General features: G+C 47.6%; 1 pseudogene; it reads right to left on the reverse strand.

Annotated features, from left to right (window-relative positions):
* Positions 1 to 235: 235 nt before the first annotated feature.
* Positions 236 to 10,436, reverse strand: LOC136385966 (protein FAM156A/FAM156B-like; annotated as a pseudogene).
* Positions 10,437 to 11,433: the final 997 nt, after the last annotated feature.

Genomic DNA, 11,433 nt, shown 5'->3' on the forward strand with positions numbered 1-11,433 from the left:
TGGAGGAGCACTGGTGCACGGCTCCTGGCCTCAGGAATGCCTCAGAGCGGATCGACTGCAGGCAGGAAAGGTTAGGACCTTCCTGGGATCTGACCAATACTCATGCTGATAGGAGGGATGTTCAGTCATAAACTGAATTACTCTTCCGAACGTTGCTTACGGTTTGGTACCGAAAGGAATCCACGTCCAGGATCCGGCAACACCAGCATGTGTATGGACTCCGTTCAGATTTTCGTCAGGGGAGGTGAGATTGCCAGTTTTCTTTCAACCACTGTTTTAGGAGCCTCTGGCACATTCTTTAGCTTTTCTGCCGCCTCTCCAGTTGGAGCTTCTCCTCTCCTTCTGCGGTTGCAGCAGCCCCGCTGGCAGAAGGCCCGGCCCACTGGAACCCAGGCTGACGGTCAAGCCACTGAGCCTCTGGACGAGGTTTCTGAGCAGGTGGAATGTGGGGCTCCCTTCCTCTCTGCAGGCATCGCACAAACATTCGGCCAATGGCTCTGCTGGTATCGACATTCACACCTAAATCAATTCTGATCTCAGTCACCAGAGGAGGAGATTCTGGCTTCCCTCTGAGCCTGATAAGGAGCCACGTGATCGCGGTGTGTCCATGGCAGGTGTCTGAGAAATGTTTTCTTCCTCTGAGGGGACGCTGACCTTGGCCACTGCCTCCTTCGCAGGGTTCTCCCATCTCTCTCCTGCTGTGGAGCAGCCCCTCTCGTAGGGGAGGGGAGTTGGTGCCAGGACGGGGCTTCAGGTCACTGAGGCCCATCAGTAGCAGCTCTGAGAAGGAACTATGAGAGGCTGCTGTGATTTCCCAGGAAGTCTATTCAGACGTCATCGGGGAATATTCAGAAATCAGTGTTGAGGTGCCTTTCTAGAGTGGATCCGTGGAGGTCTCCTCCTCTACGCTCTAAGCTCCAGGCAGCCCTCGGGCCTGGACACAAAGGTGAAGATGAAGGTTCTCCAAGAGGTAAGAGGTAACAAGGGACGTATGCAGCCAGAAGAACACCGACTGCAACAAATAGCGATAAAAGAAGAAAGAAAACCCAGTAACAGTCATCCCACCTCTCCTGTCCTCTTTCCAAGCTCTAAAATGGCGATCATGAGCCAATTTAGGATTCTTCTGTGTGTTAAGTGGGATAATACATCTCAAGAGCTCCAGATTTTGATGGCACACATTAAGGGTTTTAGAAATGAGGTCCATTATTGCCTCCATATGACATGGAATGCAAAATGAGGGGCCGCAGTCAACCATGCCAATAATGCCCTGCTGACTTTTCACAAACTATTCCCAAGCATGATTTTAAGAACAATGTGTAACTAACATGTGGTCTTCTCATAAGGACTCCTGCACTTTAAAAATTATACTTTCACTCAATTCGAAGCAATTGCAGCAGGCTGATACACCCTTTTAAAATTTCAGCTTCATCCTCACTGGTTGTCCCTATAGTCAAAAGGATGTTTAAGACTGTAGAAATCAAACTGCCTAAGAAGTGCAAATAAGAATTTATTTTAGTAAAAACAAGATCAGAAGCAATGATATTCGTAACAGAAAAAAGAGGAAAACACAATTAAATCAAAACTGGTTCTTTGAAATGATTGATAGCATTAATAAACTTATAGCAGATGGGGTGCATTGAGAGAGAAAACAAGTAAACAGTAGCAAGAATGAAAGCAATGATTTTGCAAAACTACAATGCAATACCACCTCACACCTGTTAGATTAGCTATTATCAACAAGACAGGTAATAGCAAATGCTGGAGAGGCTGTGGAGAAAAAGGAACCCTCATTCACTGTTGGTGGGACTGTAAAATAGTACAACCATTATGGAAGAAAGTATGGTGGTTCCTCAAAAAACTGAAAATAGAACTACCTTATGACCCAGCAATCCTTCTACTGGGTATATACCCCCAAAACTCAGAAACATTGATACGTAAAGACACATGTAGCCCCATGATCACTGTAGCATTGTTCACAGTGGCCAAGACATGGAAACAACCAAAAAGCCCTTCAACAGAAGACTGGATAAAGAAGATGTGGCACATATACACTATGGAATACTATTCAGCCATAAGAAATGATGACATCGGATCATTTACAACAAAATGGTGGGGTTTTTATAACATTATACAGAGTGAAATTAGTAAATCAGAAAAAAACAAGAATTACATAATTCCATATATTGGTGGGACATAAAAACGAGGTAAAGAGACATGGACAAGAGTGCGGTGGTTATGGGAGGGGGGGGCAGGGGGGACGTGGGAAGGAAGGAGGAGAGGGAGAGGGGCACAAAGAAAACTAGATAAAAGTTGACGGAGGACAATGTGACTTTGGGTGATGGGTATGCAACATAATTGAATGACAAGATAATCTGGACATGTTTTCTTTGAATATATGTACCCTGATTCATTGATGTCACCCCATTAACATTAATAAAAATTTATAAAAAAAAGAAAGCAATGATTTTGTTATAGACCCAGCAAATAGGAAGGGCAATGTGGTAATGCTACAATAAACTCTACATCTATGGGCCCTGGCCGGTTGGCTCAGCGGTAGAGCATCGGCCTGGCGTGCGGGGGACCCGGGTTCGATTCCCGGCCAGGGCACATAGGAGAAGCGCCCATTTGCTTCTCCACCCCTCTCCCTCCTTCCTCTCTGTCTCTCTCTTCCCCTCCCACAGCCAAGGCTCCATTGGAGCAAGGATGGCCCGGGCGCTGGGGATGGCTTCTTGGCCTCTGCCCCAGGCTCTAGAGTGGCTCTGGTCGTGGCAGAACAACGCCCCAGAGGGGCAGAGCGTCGCCCCTGGTGGGCGTGCCGGGTGGATCCCGGTCGGGCGCATGTGGGAGTCTGTCTGACTGTCTCTTCCCGTTTCCAGCTTCAGAAAAATACAAAAAAAAACAACAAAAAAACTCTACATCTATGAAAGCAACAAGTTAGGAAATACGAGTTGATTACTCAAAAGCCATAAACTGCAAAAACTCAACGAGGTGCAATAGTGTGCACAGCCCAATATCTTTACAGAAATCTAATCGGTAGTTAAAAACCAATGGCCCCTCTCAGGACTGCTTTTGCTGTGTCCCATAAATTTTGAGAAGTTGTTTGCTCATTATAATTTGTTTTTAGGAATTGTTTTATTTCTTCTTTGATTTCATTGTTAACCCATTCATTTAAGCCAGGCAGAGAAAGAAAAATATCATATGACCTCACTCATTTGAGGAATCCAAGGAATAATGAGAACTGAGGAACGGAATTGAGACAGAGGAGGGATCCAAGGGACCAGAGGAAAAGAGGACAGGGAAAGGGGATGATAGGATGGGATAAACCTGAAGGGAAGGGGGAGGGCGGTGTGGGGAGGGGGGCAAGGGAGATGTTCAGGGAGATGTTGAGAGAAATATGGGGAAAAGGAGATGCATTCGGGGTGACCCTAGAATCTATGTAAACACAATTAATTAAAAAAAAAAGAGAGAGATTCGTGGAAAAAAAAAACAATGGGAAAATCGCAGAGAGTAAATACCAGAAACAAACAATGCCTAAGTTTTAAACTGCACATCACTATGAACAGTGTCATACAATCTCTCACCACCCAACTCTGCGCCAGGCCCCCCAAGGTGAGTCAGCTTTTCGTCCAGTGTATCCACCCTGAGTCCACGACCACCTGCCTATCAGTCACTGAGGAACTCCGTTACCAGATCCACTGCTGAGATGTTGCAGCGCTTGTGTTCAAGGAACCATTATTTTACTTAATAATGGCCCAAGGCACAAGAGAATGTACGCTGCAATCCAGATATGCCCCCGAGAAGCCATAAACTGTATGAACAGATAGGAAAAACACAGCATGCGGTATGTAGGGTTTAGTACGATCTGAAGTTTTAGGCGTCCACGGGGGTCTTGGAACGTATCCCCCATGGATAAGGGGGACTACTGCACCTCAAAGAATATAGTGAGAAAATCACTAAAGAAATTAAAATGCTACATTGGCAAACATCGCTGTGATTCAAAAGAACGCAGTAAAGGAAGAACCAACGTAAGAAAAGACATGAAAAAGAAAAAAGAGTGTAACGGCAGATGTGAATACACCTCTCTCAATAAGAACATTAAATGTCAGTAGATTAAACAATCCAATCATAAGGTAGATATGGATAGGCAGGATTTTTTAAAAACTGATGCTAATGTATGTGATGTCCTCTTCAGGAGACACAGTTTAGATTCAGAGATACAAATAGATTGACAGTGAAGGTAGGAAAAAGAGAAATCATAAAACCAGCATCAGCAGAAACTGGAGCGGACATCCTCATACCAGGTACTAAGTTGTGACAGTAAACATACATGTATCATATGATGTGATGGCTCTACTCCTAGAGGATTCGTTCCAAGAGAAATGAAAACATAATGTCCACACAAAGACCTGTACTCACACAATCATGACACCTTTATTATAATGGCCAACCCAGAGACAAGCCACACGATAGGCTACAGACAGCATGATTCTGTGTAAATGGCATTGTGGAGAAAACATAGCCATAGGCACAGCAGTGTACCAGAGGTCGCGGCAGAATGGGAGTGAAGGACAGAGTCCCACGGCAAAGGGCACAAGGGAGCATTTCCAAATGATGAGAATTTTCTCTATTTTCATGGTGGCGGTGGTTAACAGTTGTATACAGTGGTGAAAGCTCTACAAACGGTATCTTTTAAATGTAAATTATACCTCAATACTTCTGACATCTTTTTTCAAAAAAATTTTTTTACAGAAAAGGAACTGATGGGGAAAGTACTTAAAAGCTGGTGTTGAGCCTGACCTGTGGTGGCACAGTGGATAAAGCGTCGACCTGGAAATGCTGAGGTCGCCGGTTCAAAACCCTGGGCTTGCCTGGTCAAGGCACATATGGGAGTTGATGCTTCCAGCTCCTCTCCGCTGTCTCTCTCTCTCTATCTCTCTCTCTCTCTCCTCTCTAAAATGAATAAATAAATAAATAAAATATCCCAAGTGAGCTTCTCTGCTGTTATCTCTTAAAAAAACAAAAAAAGCTGCTGTTGTATTCCATTTTGACCATGAGTTCATAAAATAAAAGTCTGACTCTGGAATCCCCCACAGACCGGGCCCTCCCCCAGTGTGCCCAGGTCAGTGGATGGCACCTGGAATTCCTTACCACACACAGAAACTCGGTCTGACCATGTGCGCCCTCCTCTCCTTTACCTGCGGTCCCAATGCTGGCTCAGTTCCGTCCCTTTCACTCACCAAATGTCTGTCCAGCGCTGACACGTCTTTCCACACCCACTACATCCGCTCTAGTCCAAACACTCTCCCCTTAACTGTCTGACCCGTTCTCTAACTGCTCTGTCACACCCACTCAGGGTCTGTCTCCTCTCCTCCCGCTCCGTTCTCCTGCGCCCTCTCCCCGATGCAGGGATGCCCATTACTTCTGAGACAGACCGCACTGCTGCACAGCACTCCAGGGCACGGTCTACCCCTGCGCACCTGCCCAGCAGTGAGGAAACAGCTTCCTCACTGTGTCTCTTTTATTGCCTTCTTTCACATCCTCCAGTTTCCCAAGCTGCTCCCCTTACACTCTCCCCTCTTCCTGAGGCTCCTGATTAGTGAAGTCCTGTTTATCCTTCATATTCCAACTCAACCAATGTCTCTCCAAGAACGACTGACCTAAAGGTCTTGCTACACTCATTTCCTCCCAAGCACCGGACTGCGCCTTTCAGGAAACACCCATCACAGGAGTCATTCTTGTATTTATTTGAGTGATCATTATGTTCACTATTGTCTCAAGATTTGACATAAACTCCATGAGGATAGGATGTGTCTTGTTTTGTTTTTGATTGTTAACACCCGGACACCCAGCACAGCGCCTAGACCATAGATGGATCTTGGTAAACCGTACTTAAATCAATAATGACTCTGTGTGTGTATATGTGTGTTAAATCAATAAAGGCAGTGTGTGTATTACACTCACACACACACTGAGAAACACAATCATAGTTATCAAGAACAATCCACAGTGAGCAGCGTCTAGGCCAGGAGTCCCCATACTATGGCCCGCGAGCCACATGCGGCCCCCTGAGGCCATTAATCCGGCCCCCACCGACTTCCGGAAGGGGCACCTCTTTCATTGGTTGTCAGTGAGAGGAGCATAGTTCCAATTGAAATAATGGTCAGTTTGTTGATTTAAATTTACTTGTTCTTTATTTTAAATGTTATATTTGTTCCCGTTTTGTTTTTTTACTTTAAAATAAGATATGTGCAGTGTGCATAGGGATTTGTTCATAGTTGGTTTTTTTTATAGTCCGGCCCTCCAATGGTCTGAGGGACAGTGAACTGGCCCCCTGTGTAAAAAGTTTGGGGACCTCTGGTCTAGGCAGTCGCCTTGACCTGGACCAGGAGGTTGGGGAGTTCGGGTAGTTTTGCTAGAAGCTTTCTGCGTCTGTACATGAAAAGGCCCGAGACCTTCAGGCCTTCACACACTCAGTGCCCCTTGTTAATGCTGATGGTGGATCCTAGGGCGCTCATCACTCAGTGTAGTGATGCCTCCCAGACCCCAGAGCAGGACGCCCTCTCACCACAGTAATGAGCCACTCTGTCCTCCTACCAGAAAAGCAGGGGCAGAAAACTGACATTTAGCTGTTCATCCCCTTAATGTGCTTTGAGTCACCCAATCTGACTCTGCTCATTTTGCACTGATTACTACAACCTGCATCTCACTTTCTGTGTATGGATTTATCAGGGGAGGGCGGGAGCTAACTACTGCACTATGCATTTTCTCTCTTCTTTTCCTTCTGAGGGTACCTTCCTTGTTCAGAGGGTATACCTTAAATGTTATGACCACACACACAAAATGGTTACTATGTGAGGTAAAAGGATGGTGATATTCACAACCCTTATCGCGGTCATCCTTTCATGACATATATGGTATCCACTCATCACGATGTCCAGCGTAAACCTACGTATGTTACATGTCAATAATACCTCAAAACTGAAAAAATAAAACTGTCCCCACTCTGTCAAGTGGGTGCCCTACAATCTATTTTGTGTGTCCTCTGACCTCTCCCCTCACTCCTTGAAATTACCCTCATTTTGGACACCACACATTGAGCCACGTTCATTCATCTTTTCCTCCCCCAGCCAGGAACCAATCAGTTAGTGGAGAATTGTATTTAGAAGCCGGAAACTGGGGCCAGATGTGTTATTGCTTTTGGAATGCTCATATGTCCACATTCACACACACATCAATATACACATCTGTATCTATCACCCTATCCATGCACACACATACTCATATACCAAAAACCATGAGTTCACATGGAGGCCCCCAATTCCAGTACCACCCTCACAGTTTGTTCCAGTTTCCTTCCTCTCCATATTTGAAACTCCCCTGTGCAGAGCAAGACTCATAGCTCCCATGGTCCCTGTACACCTACTGAGTTTACAATCCCCATGTACATAAAGCACCCCTTCCGCACACAGAGGCCGTCCTCACATGCTGTGCTGAAGAGCCCCCACCTCTGACCTCCAGAACCCACTCAGCATTGCATCCCTGAGTCAGGAGCCTTCCCCCACCCAACCCAGGGGACATCCTCCTTACTGCCCGGGGCTCGGTCACCCACTGTGGCCTGTCTGATGTATGGACGTCTCCTCACTGTGCCCGGGCTCTGACTCCCCGAGGTGCTTCCCTGGCTCTGCGGCACCTGACATGACAGCTCTAGGACAGAACTGCTCTGCAGCAAAGAGAAGAGCAGTGAGACACAGGGCAGGAGGGGAAGGGGACCGTGTCCGAACACAGTCAGTTCACTAAGAAGAATAGGGCCGAATCATGGTGATACTTTGAAGCCTTATCTTTCTCTCACTGTTCTCCAGCTCCCCCTTCCTGCCTCTCCCCTGTGCCCCAGTCCTCTCTCATTCCTGACATCCTTCCCTCCATCAAGAGTAGAGATGCTGCCTGACCAGGTGGTGGCGCAGTGGATAGAGCGTCGGACTGGGATGCGGAAGGACCCAGGTTCGAGACCCCGAGGTCGCCAGCTTGAGTGCGGGCTCATCTGGCTTGAGCAAACAGCTCACCAGTTTAGACCCAAGGTCGCTGGCTCCAGCAGGGGGTTACTTGGTCTGCTGAAGGCCCGCGGTCAAGGCACATGTGAGAAAGCAATCAATGAACAACTAAGAAGTCACAACGCGCAACGAGAAACTAATGATTGATGCTTCTCATCTCTCTCCGTTCCTGTCTCTCTGTCCCTGTCTATCTCTGCCTCTGTAAAAAAAAAAAAAAAAAAAAAAAAGAGTAGAGATGCTATAATGGGGCATGACTCCTAGATTAGCACTGATATTGGCGGGCTGGCTGACATGCTGTGTGGATGGTGTCCTCCGGAAACTCCCACACTCCGGCCTTCTGCCTCTCATGAGGGAGTCTAAGGCTTCATTCACCCCTTCGTAGCAGTTTCAGGTGTGGGCAGGAGAGCAGGCGCAGGCCTCTTCTTGGAGCCTCGGGTCCTTCGTCTGGAACACAGCATGACCCCAACTCCCTCCCAGGTTGGAGGAGACATAGAGACTGCTACAGCAGACACCTCTCAGGAGCCGTGTGCCAAACCCAGCGATGAGGTCTTTATCAGCATCACAGGCAGAGGCGGACATAAGGGTGGGGGCATGCAGCATGCGCCCTGCGCCCCCACTTCTGAAGGGCCCTGCAAATCTCAAACTTTACACTTTCTTCTAATGACACCTAGTTTGGTTTCATATGTGCAATTTTAACATTAATAGTACATAAAAATTTTTATTTATTTAAAAAGATGGTTAACAAGTATTTTTATTTTACCTGTGTCTCTCTTCTCTTAAAGGACACTAATATTGTCTTCTGCGCACGAGCCTCAATCGACCTTAATCCGCCTCTGATCACAGGACTCCTCGATTTCCAGGAACACATCCCGTGGATTTCCCCCTCGGCACTGTTACACGTGCTGCTGCTTCTGCCTGGCATGCTGCTCCCTCGGTCACTGTGGCCTCTCCTTCACTTCCTCCATGTCTCTGTTAGGTCATCACCTATCAGGGAGCCCCGCCCTGATCTCCCTGGATAAAGTACTCCTTCCCCTGACCTGGCCTCATTCTTCTCCATAGCACTTGTCATGTCAGATTTCTTGTCCATTTACTCACCAACTCCACAGAGTTAGAGACTTTGACACAGTTTGTCCATTGTATCCCCAGCTCCTAGGACAGTGCTCAGGCACACAGCTGGTGCTCAGAAATTTCCTGTGGAAGACTGACTGGGGTACACACTCTTCACACACATGGTTAAGATGTACAGTACTCTCCAATAGGGCATTGTCTCACGTTACTGACTGTGGTACATATTGAGCCTCATGGAGACAAGTGACTTTCCCAAGGACACACAACCAGGACTTGGGGCTCCTGTCTTTGGAATCATACCTGACAGGTTCCCAAAACCCTCTGTTCTGAGACAGAGACTTCACAACTAAAAAGATAAAAGCCTTGACTAGAGACAGAGACTCACATACCCAGAGACATCAAAAACAGCTCACTAAAGACAAGCTAAAACCGGTTCCTAGAATCTCTTCATATAGAGCTCGTGACTTGAGTTACAGACTCCGGAACACAGCAGAGACTAAACCCACTGAGACAACCCCTCCCCAACAGACCAACGTTCTCCTCGGAGGAAACAAAACTGCGATTCTTCACACCGTAGAGACAGACTCCCAAAGCCCGCAGAAAACTCCCAATTCAATATAGAATATGCACAAATGGAAAAACAGAAATTCAAATAACTCAGAAACACCACATACCTTAGGATAATGTTCTCCGACAATTCAGCGAACCTACACCCTGGACACAGACCCCCAAACAGTTCAGATTTTATACTTTACGATAAAACCTGCAGCCCTGACCAGGTAGCTCAGTTGTTTAGAACATTGTGCCCATATGCCAAGATCGAAGGTTTGATCCCTGCTCAGGGCACATACAAGAATCAAGTTATGAATGCATGCCTAAGTGGAACAACAAATTGATGTATTTATCTATCTATCTCTATCCATCTATGTATCTATCTATTTATCTATCTCATTCATATAAAATCAATTTTAGAAAAATATACCCCCCACACAGCAGTTCAGAGACATCACAACTTGGGACCCCAAATCACAAACTGCTCAGACATCTCATAGCCTGGGGTGAAGACACCTGAATAGAGAGCTCTCACCCAGGGACACAAATGTCCAAAAGCTCAGGAAATGCACATCCAGACATACAGGCACACAAGACTAAGAGACACTTAGATCAGGGGCACAAAATGCACTCATAAAATAGCTTGTTTAGTCAGGATCCCCCAGAAGGCTCATATACCCAAACACCATTTGTGATATCATACCTACCGATACTCGTTCACAAACACGTGGAGACAGCACTCTCACCCGCGTTTCCAGCTTGGACCATATTTACAAGCCAGCGATGGCGCCGAACCTCCCCACCGAAAGGGGCCGCATCATCAGCCTGGTCGGGACGGTCAGTCGGAGAGTAGTGCAACTCCGAGGAACATTCTATGCCCCGAAAAGCCACATCACGCACGCACACTCACACATGTACACACTCCTCACCCTCAGCTCCCCTCTGCATCCACCGCGTCTCCCCAGAGAGATGGCCAACGGGACGGGGCAGGTGAGGAAAGGCCCGGACTAGGACCCGACCTCGCCAGTCTCACCCAAAGGAACTTAATCCGTGCATCTCACTCTGGCCAATCACCGCCCAGCACGGCCTCTGATCCCGCCCTCCACATCTGGGAACCAATCTCTCACCCAGTGGCCGGCCCAGCTGATGCGACCAAGTGTGCAGAAACGGAGGGTGGAGCTAGAGAGTGGACGATGAAGGACGCCGGCCTCCCAGAGTGGACTCCGAGGCCCTCAGCGCTGCCTCCCAGGAAAGAACTGCTCCCTCTCGCGCGCTCCTTCGTGGTGGGAACCGGGAACAGCTCGTCCAAGCAGGTGCCTATGGACCATTCTTGCCCGGCCCGCAGAGGGGGCAAGGAAAGTCAGCATGAAGAATCCAGGGTTCGCAGCCATCTTGGACTCTTGAAAAAGTCTTCCTAAACGGAAATGTACCTCCCAGCGGTGGCCAGTATGATAACAGTGGGCGTTACAGCGTTTCCTGTGAACTGGGCATCTTGCTGGCTTGTGCTTCCCTGCGTAATGTGGAGTGGGTCTGGGTGGAATTTAGACAAAGTCCCCCACGGGGCAGGAGGGCTAGAGCTTCTGATTGGGGTCAGAAGCCCGGTGTGGGGCAGGCCTCAGTCCTTAATAGCTGAGAGAGAGCGGGATCTTTGGTTTGTTTAGGACAGCAGTCATCTCCCAGGGGCCCCAAGGACACTGAAAATGATCGAAATAAGGACCACAGGCTTTGTCACAATGTTGTCACCCCTGAACGTGCTCCCAAGCAG

The sequence above is a fragment of the Saccopteryx leptura genome, chromosome X (assembly GCF_036850995.1).
Source record: "Saccopteryx leptura isolate mSacLep1 chromosome X, mSacLep1_pri_phased_curated, whole genome shotgun sequence".
Taxonomy (NCBI): domain Eukaryota; kingdom Metazoa; phylum Chordata; class Mammalia; order Chiroptera; family Emballonuridae; genus Saccopteryx; species Saccopteryx leptura.